The sequence below is a fragment of the Silene latifolia genome, chromosome 11 (genome assembly GCF_048544455.1).
Source record: "Silene latifolia isolate original U9 population chromosome 11, ASM4854445v1, whole genome shotgun sequence".
Lineage (NCBI taxonomy): Eukaryota > Viridiplantae > Streptophyta > Magnoliopsida > Caryophyllales > Caryophyllaceae > Silene > Silene latifolia.
Genome location: NC_133536.1, coordinates 58112904 through 58124115, shown reverse-complemented (window position 1 = coordinate 58124115; position 11212 = coordinate 58112904). Strand labels below are relative to the sequence as shown.

At 40.0% G+C, this 11212-nt stretch overlaps 1 non-coding gene across 1 annotated transcript; it reads left to right on the top strand.

The window, feature by feature from the left end:
• The first annotated feature begins 8394 nt into the window (after window positions 1–8394).
• On the top strand, window positions 8395–8501 carry LOC141616227 (small nucleolar RNA R71). The gene has a single exon (XR_012530584.1). It is a non-coding gene; the product is annotated as a small nucleolar RNA R71 (small nucleolar RNA).
• Window positions 8502–11212: the final 2711 nt, after the last annotated feature.

The window sequence follows — 11212 nt, the reverse complement described above, 5'->3', positions numbered from 1 at the left end:
CCAACAAAGATCCAGTGAACCACATTGGCTGGCTGTCAAGAACATTCTTAAGTACCTACGGAGGACTAAAGATTGGGCATTGACTTATGGAGGCCCTCAAAAGCTATGCAACAACCTTCTGTGAGATGCTAACTTCCAAACGGATCGTGATGACTCGAAATCTCGATGCGGATTCGTTTTTACTCTTAATGGCGCTGCATCACCGGAAGAGTTCCAAACAAACTGTTACAGATTCTACTACGGCCGAGTCCGAGTACTATGCCGCGTCTGAAGCTACAAAGGAAGCGATATGGATGCGTCAATTCTTACATGGGCTATCTGTAGTGCCTAGTTCGAATGACCCGATCACCATCTATTGCGACAATAGTGGTGCCATCTTCCAAGCTAAGGAGCCAAAGTCTAGCAACAAGTCTAGACATGTACAACGGAAAGCTCATCTAATCCGAGATTACGTGGAGCAAAAGGAAGTAGTGATAGAAAAGATTGCTACAGATGATAACATAGCAGATCCTCTCACTAAACCATTACGACAAGATAAGCATGAAGGGCACGTTAATTCCATGGGAATTAAACGTGTTCCTAAGTTGTAGTACTCTTTTATGGATTAGATTCATTCCCTTTTGTACTCTATACGACATCATCGTTTTGATATTTATATATTTTGTTTTTCATGTGGAATTGTACGACAATTTTTGAACACCACAAAGTGAACTGAACAAACATCATATTTTTAGTCCTTAATTGCCCACATGAGCTGATAACTCTGGCAATTATTTTGTGACGTTGGTTGATGGTGGGTTCAACGAGCCATAAGTCAACCGATTGACTGACCAATCACAGAGGCGATTTATACGGATATTTCGTAGGACACAATTGTGACATCGACGTGGAGTCCTAAATGTTTTACAACATTCGGTGCCCGGTCGTGGATAGGACCTCCATGGTGATCCTAAGAGTCGATTCTTTTGACTATCGATTGTCTCTTGAGACTAAGGCAGATTTTGGGTGACTTTGGTTTCTTTCTCACGGTCATCCGTAACAGGGGGCCAAGTAGATTTTTTCTGGGTCATTTCATGCTGTGCTTAGATCGGAAGGAGTTCGAGTTGAAGGAAATATTCAGCCTTTATCAGGTACTCGATATTTCTCAGGGCCACTCGATGAGCTGTAACTGAAATGCATGGCAATGCTCGGATACGGATTCGTTTTATCAGTTAAGTTACTCTCTAGTCGGGGAAACCACTCATGATACAGATCGATTGTAAAATACGACCTTTGTGGATCGAGATCTGCAAATTGTTTTACATTGAGTGGGAGAAATTTTAAATGAATATGAGAATCGGTTATCGCACATACACTTGTACGGACAAGTGGGAGTTTGTTGGAGCTTGTGTCCTCCAGTTAGTGCGGATAACGTCATTGCACATACACTTGTACGGACAAGTGGGAGCTTGTTGGGGTTGGTGTCCTTAACAGTTAGTGCAAGGACTTATAAATCTCTAAAAGGATCAAAGGGCATACTTTTGGTATTATTATCAGTTGATCCACGTTTATCAATAACGGTTGGCTTGCTAGATAAGTTTGACGTTATTGTCATACAGATGGCGGTGATCAACTGGTCCCTAAAAGTCACACCTATAGGATACGTTTGAGAGATGTGACAGTATGAAAATACTGTCATGTAGATGCCAAAATTGACTAACCAGTTAGTCCGAGTTATTTGACTAGTAATTAGTCAAAATGTGATGTTGAGATATTTTATTTAATACGGATTAAATAATAATGGCTAAGGCGAATTAAGCTGTTAATTCGTAAATTGAATATAAGCGTTTTATATTTAATTAAATGTATATTGAATATAATTATACAATATCGTCTTTGTCGGACATGTATTAATGTTTCAACTAATCCGTATTATTAGTTGATGCTTTAATAACCGATAACCGATGACGATTTATAACTAAACCGCGTCATATACATTTTAGCGATTTACGAACCGGACCATGAGCTAATTCCAAAAGGAAGTGGAAGCCCACTTCCCAAGGCCCCTCTCGGTTTGGCCGAGATTAGGAGAACAAAAGGAGAGCTTCTCCTCTTGCTTAACCTAATCATCATTAGTGAAAAAAAATTAGGGTTTCAGTGCAACTTTCTCTGAAATTCCTAGATCTCACATCGTAAAAACCTCACAAGAGCTTTCTCAATATTGCAAGTCAATTAGAAAGCATTTCTAGCACAAGGGCATAGTCTCAGACGGTCTTGGGTGCAACTATTAGGAGGGAATCTCTGTTGATTTCTGTTCTTTACGCCGCACTACAAAGGACCCGAGGTTGATTCTTAATCCTTATTGTTTCTTTGTTGTTTTTCGTTTATGACAATATTTCACATGCAAATTTTACGTTATAATCCTACATTTAGAGGGTCTTATACGGATATTACCCCACAGTTTTGTTAACTACTATGTGTTCATTCTCAAATATGATCTCATGGTTATAAACTGTAAATACCCAGTATCTGCACCCTCCAAAAAACACCCGATAATGATCGGACTACAATTATTTTGATATGCGTGCGTTGATTGGCTATATATAAGACGGTTTAATGAGTTACTCGGATAAAAAATGGTTTCCTAGCGTAATTTGCATTAAAAAAAACACTATTTAGAGTTAAACCGACTCCAGGCCCAAAACCGTCTCCGAAAGCCGTAACCCGAGTCAATCCGAGTCAACCCGAGTTTCAGAGTTACGGCGTAGGAGACAATTGGATACCTTCTTGTAATACCCCCTTCTTACCCGGCCAAGGTAATTGGGAGATGTTACCATCTCGGTTTTCCGAGGCGGTAAATCGGAGATACGATAAAGAAAACATTTATTATAAACAACTAGTTTAGCGATTACAAACCACTAACTAATGAATAAATTACAACTCGTAGCTACTATACCCATCTAACTAACTATACACATCTCGTAACTCATCAGGCTCGTCCTGTCTCCCGAGTACTATCCAAACAACCTGTGTCTAACCTGCTCCCCATATGACCAAGGGACATCATATGGATCAACACAGGCCACCCCAAGAGAGACAGGTGACAAATACACAGACACAACAAACGTCAGTTTCAATAGACAAACAAAAGATGACACGACTCAAGTGTGAACATGCAACACGACTACTAATGTGAATGAGATAGCATCAAACCACTACCACTACGGTACAGGGACACGCCCAGGCATACCGACAACCACACGGGTATCGGGACACGCCCAGACATACCAACAACCATAAACAGGTACCGGGACACGCCCAGACATACTGGGTTCGGAATCCAACCGGATCCCCTGCCAGACGTTGTGTCTCAACCACATGAATCCCTCCGTCACTCAAGGCATTAATGTGCACATCTCTCTTAAAGTGGGAAGCTCCAAGAGGCGACTTAAGCGTAAGACGGTCTCCCAACCGTCTCACGTCTCCAAATCAACAACAATGACAACAATACAACGATAACAACAACAAATCCTCCAATATATGATAATGACCAATACATGAACCACGACCAACATATCATAATCATCCTCTTAATGATGCAATTACCACAGCGCATGGTCGATCGACTGCTCCTCTTTCCTGCAGACTTCTTTTCAGCATTCTGACAGTCTATAAACCACGTAGGTCAGTCTATAGACCACTATAGCTGGTAGTCTGCCTCTAAATTCTCCATAAATCTATTTCCAGGCCTTGAAATACGCGCCAAATTCAATTCTCAAGCATCTACTCCATGTCAAATGCAATGCTAAGTACTCAGGGACGGAATTAGCTCAATATCTACTCATTTCCGCAATAATCTGCAATATTACATGAAAATACGAAAGTAGACGAATTGGGATAAATAGTAGAACAAACTACACAAATGAGCTCTGAAATGCGTGTAAAATAAGGTGTAAAACATCATATAAATGACACGCATCAAACTTCCCCAAACCAAACCCTTGCTTGTCCCCAAGAAAGAACTAGACTCGATCCTAAGACTTAATTGGAACGATTTCAATCTCAGAGCGAAATGCAAACTGTAAAGTCTAAACCAATTTAATGCTAAAAATCAACAATCAATTAGTAAAGCGAATCATGTAAACGAGTTATAAGGTTGTTAAAAACTGCTGAACTGTCAACTATAAAGACTTATTAATTCGGACTCTCACGGGTCGCTCAAATCACACAATAAATACAGGTGAGTATATGTGAAAGATAGAAAGAAGTAAATGTAACGACTCTCACCTAACTACGACCTATAAAACATGCCTGCAGTCTAACATGAAAAGGATCTCTACAACCGTACATATGCATTCAACCAAACAAATGACCATGACACATGCCGAGGTAAATATGGATATGTGAGGTAATGGGTAAGAAGGGGCTAAGATAAATTTGGATATGAGGAGTTAAAGCCAAGCTAGTAACTACAGATCCAAATTACGGGAACATCCGAGCTTCAAACTCAAGATCAATCGATACAAAACGGTGCCAATTAGAAGCACAAATCTCACAATTCCACAATAAGTCAACTCTCTATAAGATACAAATACAACATGGGAGCAAAAATCGCCATTTAATAAAGACTTTGAATTATGTGATTTTTTTTTTTTTTTTTTTTTTTTTCATTTCTGCAGTGCACGGTCGATCGACCCATGAGTCCAGTCGACCGACCAAAGGCCGAACTTGCTTTTCATTTTTTCTCTTTTTTCAATTCTCTTTTTTCTTTCTTTCTTTCCTCCTTTCCAACATTCCACCAACCTTCTCATAAAGAGCAATATAACCAAAATGCAATAAACACATTCCCACAACTACCAATACTAGCTCGGATAAGGTAGGCTAAATATAGTATGTAGCTTATGGGACAAAAAGTCAATTTGGCTATGTGAGGTTTATGGGTAAATTGATAAAAGGGGACCTCTACCACATGTGTCAACAAACCACAAACCGAATGCATACAGGTATTAAGTAGACCAAGTTCATGCTTATGCAAATTAATGTAACATGTCATATAAGGAGTAACTACTCTCAAATGCTAAATGAACTGGGCATGAATGTACCAGTTATAGGGCTCTAAAACTCCGAATATAATGTAGTTTTGCCAAAAATCTAAGTCAAGTTTCAAGTTCAGCAAATAAATTAACGAAAACTCGTAGACTATGCATATAATTCTACTAATAACATCTCAATTAAGCAAGGCTCAGGCATAAACAGATGAAAATGCAATGTCATCATTGAACTACTACCGTTCCGACTCGACTAAATGCTAAAATAAACGTGCATATTTTGAATTTGTTTGAATTTTTTTTTCATTTTTGTATATATATAGGAAATGAAATAAACAATGCAAGACAAAAACTAAACGTAAACGTGAATGCAAAACAGAATGAATGCAACGCAAAACCCTTCCCCAAACCAAATCACACAATGCCCTCATTGTGCGAAATTATAGTATAAAGAAGCGAAAGGAAATGGGGAGTTGCGATAACTAACTAAACAAGACATGAAGTTAAACTTGGAAACTCACAAGACTTTAACCGCGCAAAAGGAAACCTCCCCAAACCAGCGTGAGCTAGGAGGTTTCAGTAGCCAGCAGTGCTACCATAAGTACCTGAAAGGACATAAAATACTGTGCATTATCCGAGAAAACAAAGTTGAAGCGGTAATTATGTGCAAAGAATTAAGCTGAAGAAAGCGATAGATGAATGAAAAGAAAAGAAAATAAGGAGAAAACTCCCTAAAACTCCCTTTCGTGCTCCGCAAAACGACCAAACACAGCAGGGGAATGATCGAAAACAGTGCAAAGAATGCGGGAAGCGGTCGATCGACCACAAAGGCCAGTCGATCGACCAGGGCATCTGAAACAGAAGCTCCTGTAGCTGCAGTGGTCAGTCGATCGACCATACAGGCCAGTCGATCGACTGATATACCTGACGAGGACAGTGCTTTCTTCGAATTAACTCAAATAGCGTGAGTCAATATGGTCTAACAACCTGCAAATTCACATAATACAGCGCCCAAAATTGTGCTAAACCCAAATGTAAAGTCTATAGCCTAAAATCTAATGCAAATCATACTAGAGCGAAGTCTCGCGCAAACCAAAGCAATAAATAGTCTTAAAACAGCAATACAAGTGTCTAAAACTTATGAAATAAAAAGTGTTCATCCGCGAAAAATGCGGAAAATCTCCGACCATGGCTTCTGGCTACACGAGGTACCCTCCACGGTGCTCAACCTCTCAGCACTCCAATCCACCACATCGTCCGACGGGTCAACAACAGAAGCATCTTCCCGCACTTGGACATCCTCATCAGTCTCAAGCTCCAAGTCTGAAACTGTAACTCGAACTGGCGCCTTCTTGGGCTCCTCATCCGTGCCATAGCTAAGACATCCTAGACCGCCTCTTTGAACGATTGGCTCCTTCACAGCTGGAGCAATGAACGGCTCTTCCTTCCCCAAACCATTTCCTGCAATATCCAAAATGAAGAATTGTCCTCCAATTTGCTCCCAATCTGGAGCGGAGGTGTCACAACAGGAATAGGCACAGGTACTAAAGTAGGCATATCAGAAAGCAGAAAATAAGATTTCTTTTCAGAAATCACATTACAAGTAACTGGCCACATAAGGTCTTTCTTCCAAGGGGACTGGGCAAACATAATAGAGTGCTTCCCTACCTTAAAGGTCAAAGTTCTTTCCCCCACATCAATTACTACACCAGCAGTGTGCAGAAATGGTCTTCCCAAAATAATTGGGGTGTTGACATCTTCAGGAATGTCCAAAACAACAAAGTCAACGGGGAAAAAAAACTTCCCAATTTGCACAGGCACATTCTCTAAAACACCTATCGGTCGCATCTCAGACCGGTCAGCCATTTGCACAGTCATGTCAGTAATAGCAAATCTAGTCAATCCCAATTTCTTAGCTAGACTCAAAGGCATAACACTGACACTAGCCCCTAAATCACATAATGCCTTCTCAATTAAGAAGGTACCAATATTACAGGGGACAGAGAAACTACCTGGATCAGACAGTTTACGAGCAGCAGTGTGAGTTAAGTATGAACTAGACTCCTTAGTTAAATGCACAGACTCGACAGCATTCAAAGACCTTTTCTTAGCTAGCAGCTGTTTCATAAACTTCATATATGCAGGTACTTGATTAACTAGCTCTATGAAAGGTATTTGCACATTAAGACTACGCACTAAATCTTTGAATTTACCGAATGTTACCTCATCTTTGATTGGCACTAGTCTTTCTGGATAAGGAACTGGAATCGTCCCGTCTGCATTAGGTGCTTGTCTTGAAAACCGTGGAGTTGTCTCACCCCGGAACAAGAAATCTCTCAAATTATCCGGCATAGGAGGACGAAATGGCTCGACCTCAGCAGTTGTAGCGGTCGACCGACCAATGTCTTCAGTCGGTCGACTGAGGTCACTGTTCCCCATATGATCAGAATGGTCAGAAACGTCGTCTGGAACAGCTATGCTGGTCGGTCGACCATGTGGGGCGGTCGGTCGACCAGCTCCACTGCTGTTCGTCTTCTTTTCGCTCTTTTTCTTCTTCCTTTCAGCAGCTTTCTCGGGTTTATCTCCCGCAACAGCGGGCCCATCAAGAGTAGCCCCGCTCCTCAACTTAATCACATTCAAAGTTTCTTTCTTTTGGTCCGACTGCGGCGGTAATTGCCCCTGAACTTGAGTTGCACTCTTGCTAGCAAGTTGAGCGATCTGAGACTCCAACATTTTCATCCCAGCCTCTCTAGCTTGAGACTCCTTTAGCAACATATTTTTCAACTCAGTAAAATCGGAACCTTGGAACTACTGCTGCTGCTGAGGGACATACAAAGGCTTTTGGTATGGCTGCTGCTGCTTATGAGGGGGCACATAGTTCTGCTGCTGCAGAGGTGGAATCAGATTTTGGACATTCTGGCTACTCCACCTCAAGTTTGGATGAACATTCGGCTCAAAATAAGTGTTGGTCTGCCTATAATGCTAGAAGGCAGCACAAACCTCATTGGGACTGATACAGAAATCTGCAACGTGTCCTTCTCCTCCACATCTCTTGCATGAAAAAGGACCATCTGACACATCATTTACCTGATAAATACCACCCTTTGAAGCTCCTTCTAACTTATACTTGTCAAATCTCGCCGTAAGAGCCTCTAATGCAGCTACGGAAGGAGATTCAGCAGCTCTCCTCTGATTACCCCGGCAATTTCCATGCTCATCTCGATGGACGGCCATATCTTCAATAATCTTCCATCCCTTAGTTTCCCCACTATTCTCCTGAAATCATCCACTAGCTGCAGCATCCAGGATAGCTCTCTAATCATCATAGAGCCCGTTGTAGAACTGGTTACATAAGAACCATTGCTGAGATCCATGATGCGGAATTGAGCGAACCAGCTTCTTAAAACGGACCCAAGCTTCATGAAAATCCTCATTAACCTCTTGCTTAAAGATCGTGATTTGAGCTCTAATTGCATTGGTCTTAGATGCAGAGTAGTATTTCCGGTAAAAAGCGAGGGCCAAGGAGTTCCAGTCAGTAATACCTGAGGCAGCGCGATTGATGTGAACATTATTTGCGCACATTTAGTCCCCTAATTGAACCTATTTTGCATACTTTTATAACATTTCATGACCATTTTATCCGTCAAATGTTTTCTATTTTGCTTTCCTAGTGCATTTTACATGTTTTATATGAAAGGAGATAATAAGGCGGAAATTCCCGTCTTTCGTGCATATTTGGAAGCTTGTTGACGATATTTGATGGACTAAGTATGAATATGAGGCAAGAATGATGACCAAGGAAGTAGAAATAAAGAGTATATAGAGGCATCTTAGGCTAAAAAGCAAGGATGACGAGAAGGAAGATATTGCAAGAAGAAATTACTCGGAACCCAAACCAAGAGTTTCTCCTTTGACTCTGAAAGTATGCTAGATGAAACGGCGTCGAAAAATTAAGTGGTCTAGGCTTTTGAATCACATCCAATCAAACACATTTATAATTCTCAACAAACAACTAGTTAGTGGTAATTTGAGGTCGATCCATGGGACGGTGGTTACTCAAATTATTCAATCTAATTATGGTTGTGCTTGGGGTTGTCACAATTATAATGGGTTGATGATTCTAATCTAATAAAAGCAATAAACAAGCAACAAAAGGAAAGATGTAAACAAATGACTAAAAGTGCTAGGATATCATGGGTTCATAAGGAAATCATGGGAGTTGATCATACAAACATGTTCTCAATTATAAGCAAGCAATTATTGTTGTGATGGATCGAGTTGGTTTATATCTTACAATCCTAGGAAGGTTTGGGTCCCGGAGCCGAATCGATTAGATTGTACAACACCTACAAGTCGACTTAATCCTCCCTATCCAACTATATGCATGGTTTAATGAGACTCGAGTTGGTTTATGTCTTACAAGTCTCATTGAAAAGATAAGAGATCGTTGTAAATATAAGGATTCATAGGCTTAGCATTTCATCAAACATAACATGTGCATATGTTGAAATCACAACAAGCAAGCAAATTAATCATGTGAACATATTAGATTAAGCATGAATCAATCCCCATGTTGGTTTCCCTAATTACCCATTAATCCTAGCTATAAGACTACTCACTCAATATCAAGTTTGACATGCTAACAAGGTTGTCAATCATATTAACAAGGCCAAACATGATGAACAAGTAAGAAAGATTAACAATAATTAAAAAGGGGATTAAGAGAATTATACCTATGGAGATTCCAAAATAATAATGCAAAGAATAATAGAAGAACTTGATGATTGATGGAAGGTTATCAATCTCCCAATAAACCCAAATGATCTTCTAATTAACCAATAATAAACTTGAATTACTTAATAATAAACTTGAACAATGATTAAGGAATGATTAATGTGTAATTTGTGGAAAGATTAAAGAGTAATCTATTCAAATCTACTCCTAATCTAATCTAAAGAAGGATTGAATTAACCTAATGAAAACTTGATGGTTTGATTATTACAAATGGGGTATATATAGTAGAGCATCATTAGGTTAAGCAAGGGTAAAATAGTAATTTAACAATGCTAATTGTTGGGCAGGGAATCGCTCCTCTCAAAAAAAGATGCGGGTCTCCTTTTTGCTAGTCTTTCAAAGATATGCGCGGATCATGGTTCACGTAGCAAGGTAAGGCTTCCTGTCCAACAATACGCTCGTCCCGAGCGTAATATGAGCATCCTGAGCTTCAACCCGAGCGGGTTGAGCTGTATCCTGCTTCACTTGAGCTCGGATTGTAAAACGGACGTCATTTTCTCATCCGGAATCCTATTGGAGTGATTCAAAAGCCTAGACCACTTGATTTTTCGACGCCATTTCATCTAGCATACTTTCAGAGCCAAAGGAGCAACTCTTGGTTTGGGTTCCGAGCAATTTCTTCTTGCAATGTCTTCTTTCTCGTCATCCTTGCTTTTTAGCCTAAGATGCCTCTATATACTCTTTATTTCTACTTCCTTGGTCACCATTCTTGCCTCCTCTTCATACTTAGTCCATCAAATATCGTCAACAAGCTTCCAAATATGCACGAAGGACGGGAATTTTCGCCTTATTATCTCCTTTCCTATAAAACATATAAAATGCACTAGGAAAGTAAAATAGAAAGCATTTGACGGATAAAATGGTCATGAAATGTTATAAAAGTATGCAAAATAGGTTCAATTAGGGGACTAAATGTGCGCAAATAATGTTCACATCAAATATCCCCAAACCGAACCTTTACTCGTCCCGAGTAAAGAGGTGACAAAAACTATACCTTTATTTAAACTATCCTAATAATATAGCCGATATGAGACAATTAGCGGGTCTCACTCCACCCCTTCAACTCACAACAAGACAACCATGAGGTAGGATGCCTTCTTGCAAGGCAAGGTGGGTCTTGCAAAAATGGCGACACATCCAATCATTAAAGCACACAAAATCAAGTAATGGATGCATCTACAAAAGAATGGCCACTTTCCTTATCTAAGTGGCGGAAATTGAGACCGGCGATTCCTCAAGGACTTAATCGTCATTTAAGCCCTTAGTAAACCCTAATTTATTTATCTAATCCCCACTATAAATACCCCATTAGTCTAATTAGCTAATTATGTTCTTCTTAGCAATCTCTAGTGTAGTTTATATCAATCAAATCTCTCTTTAATCTTGTAATC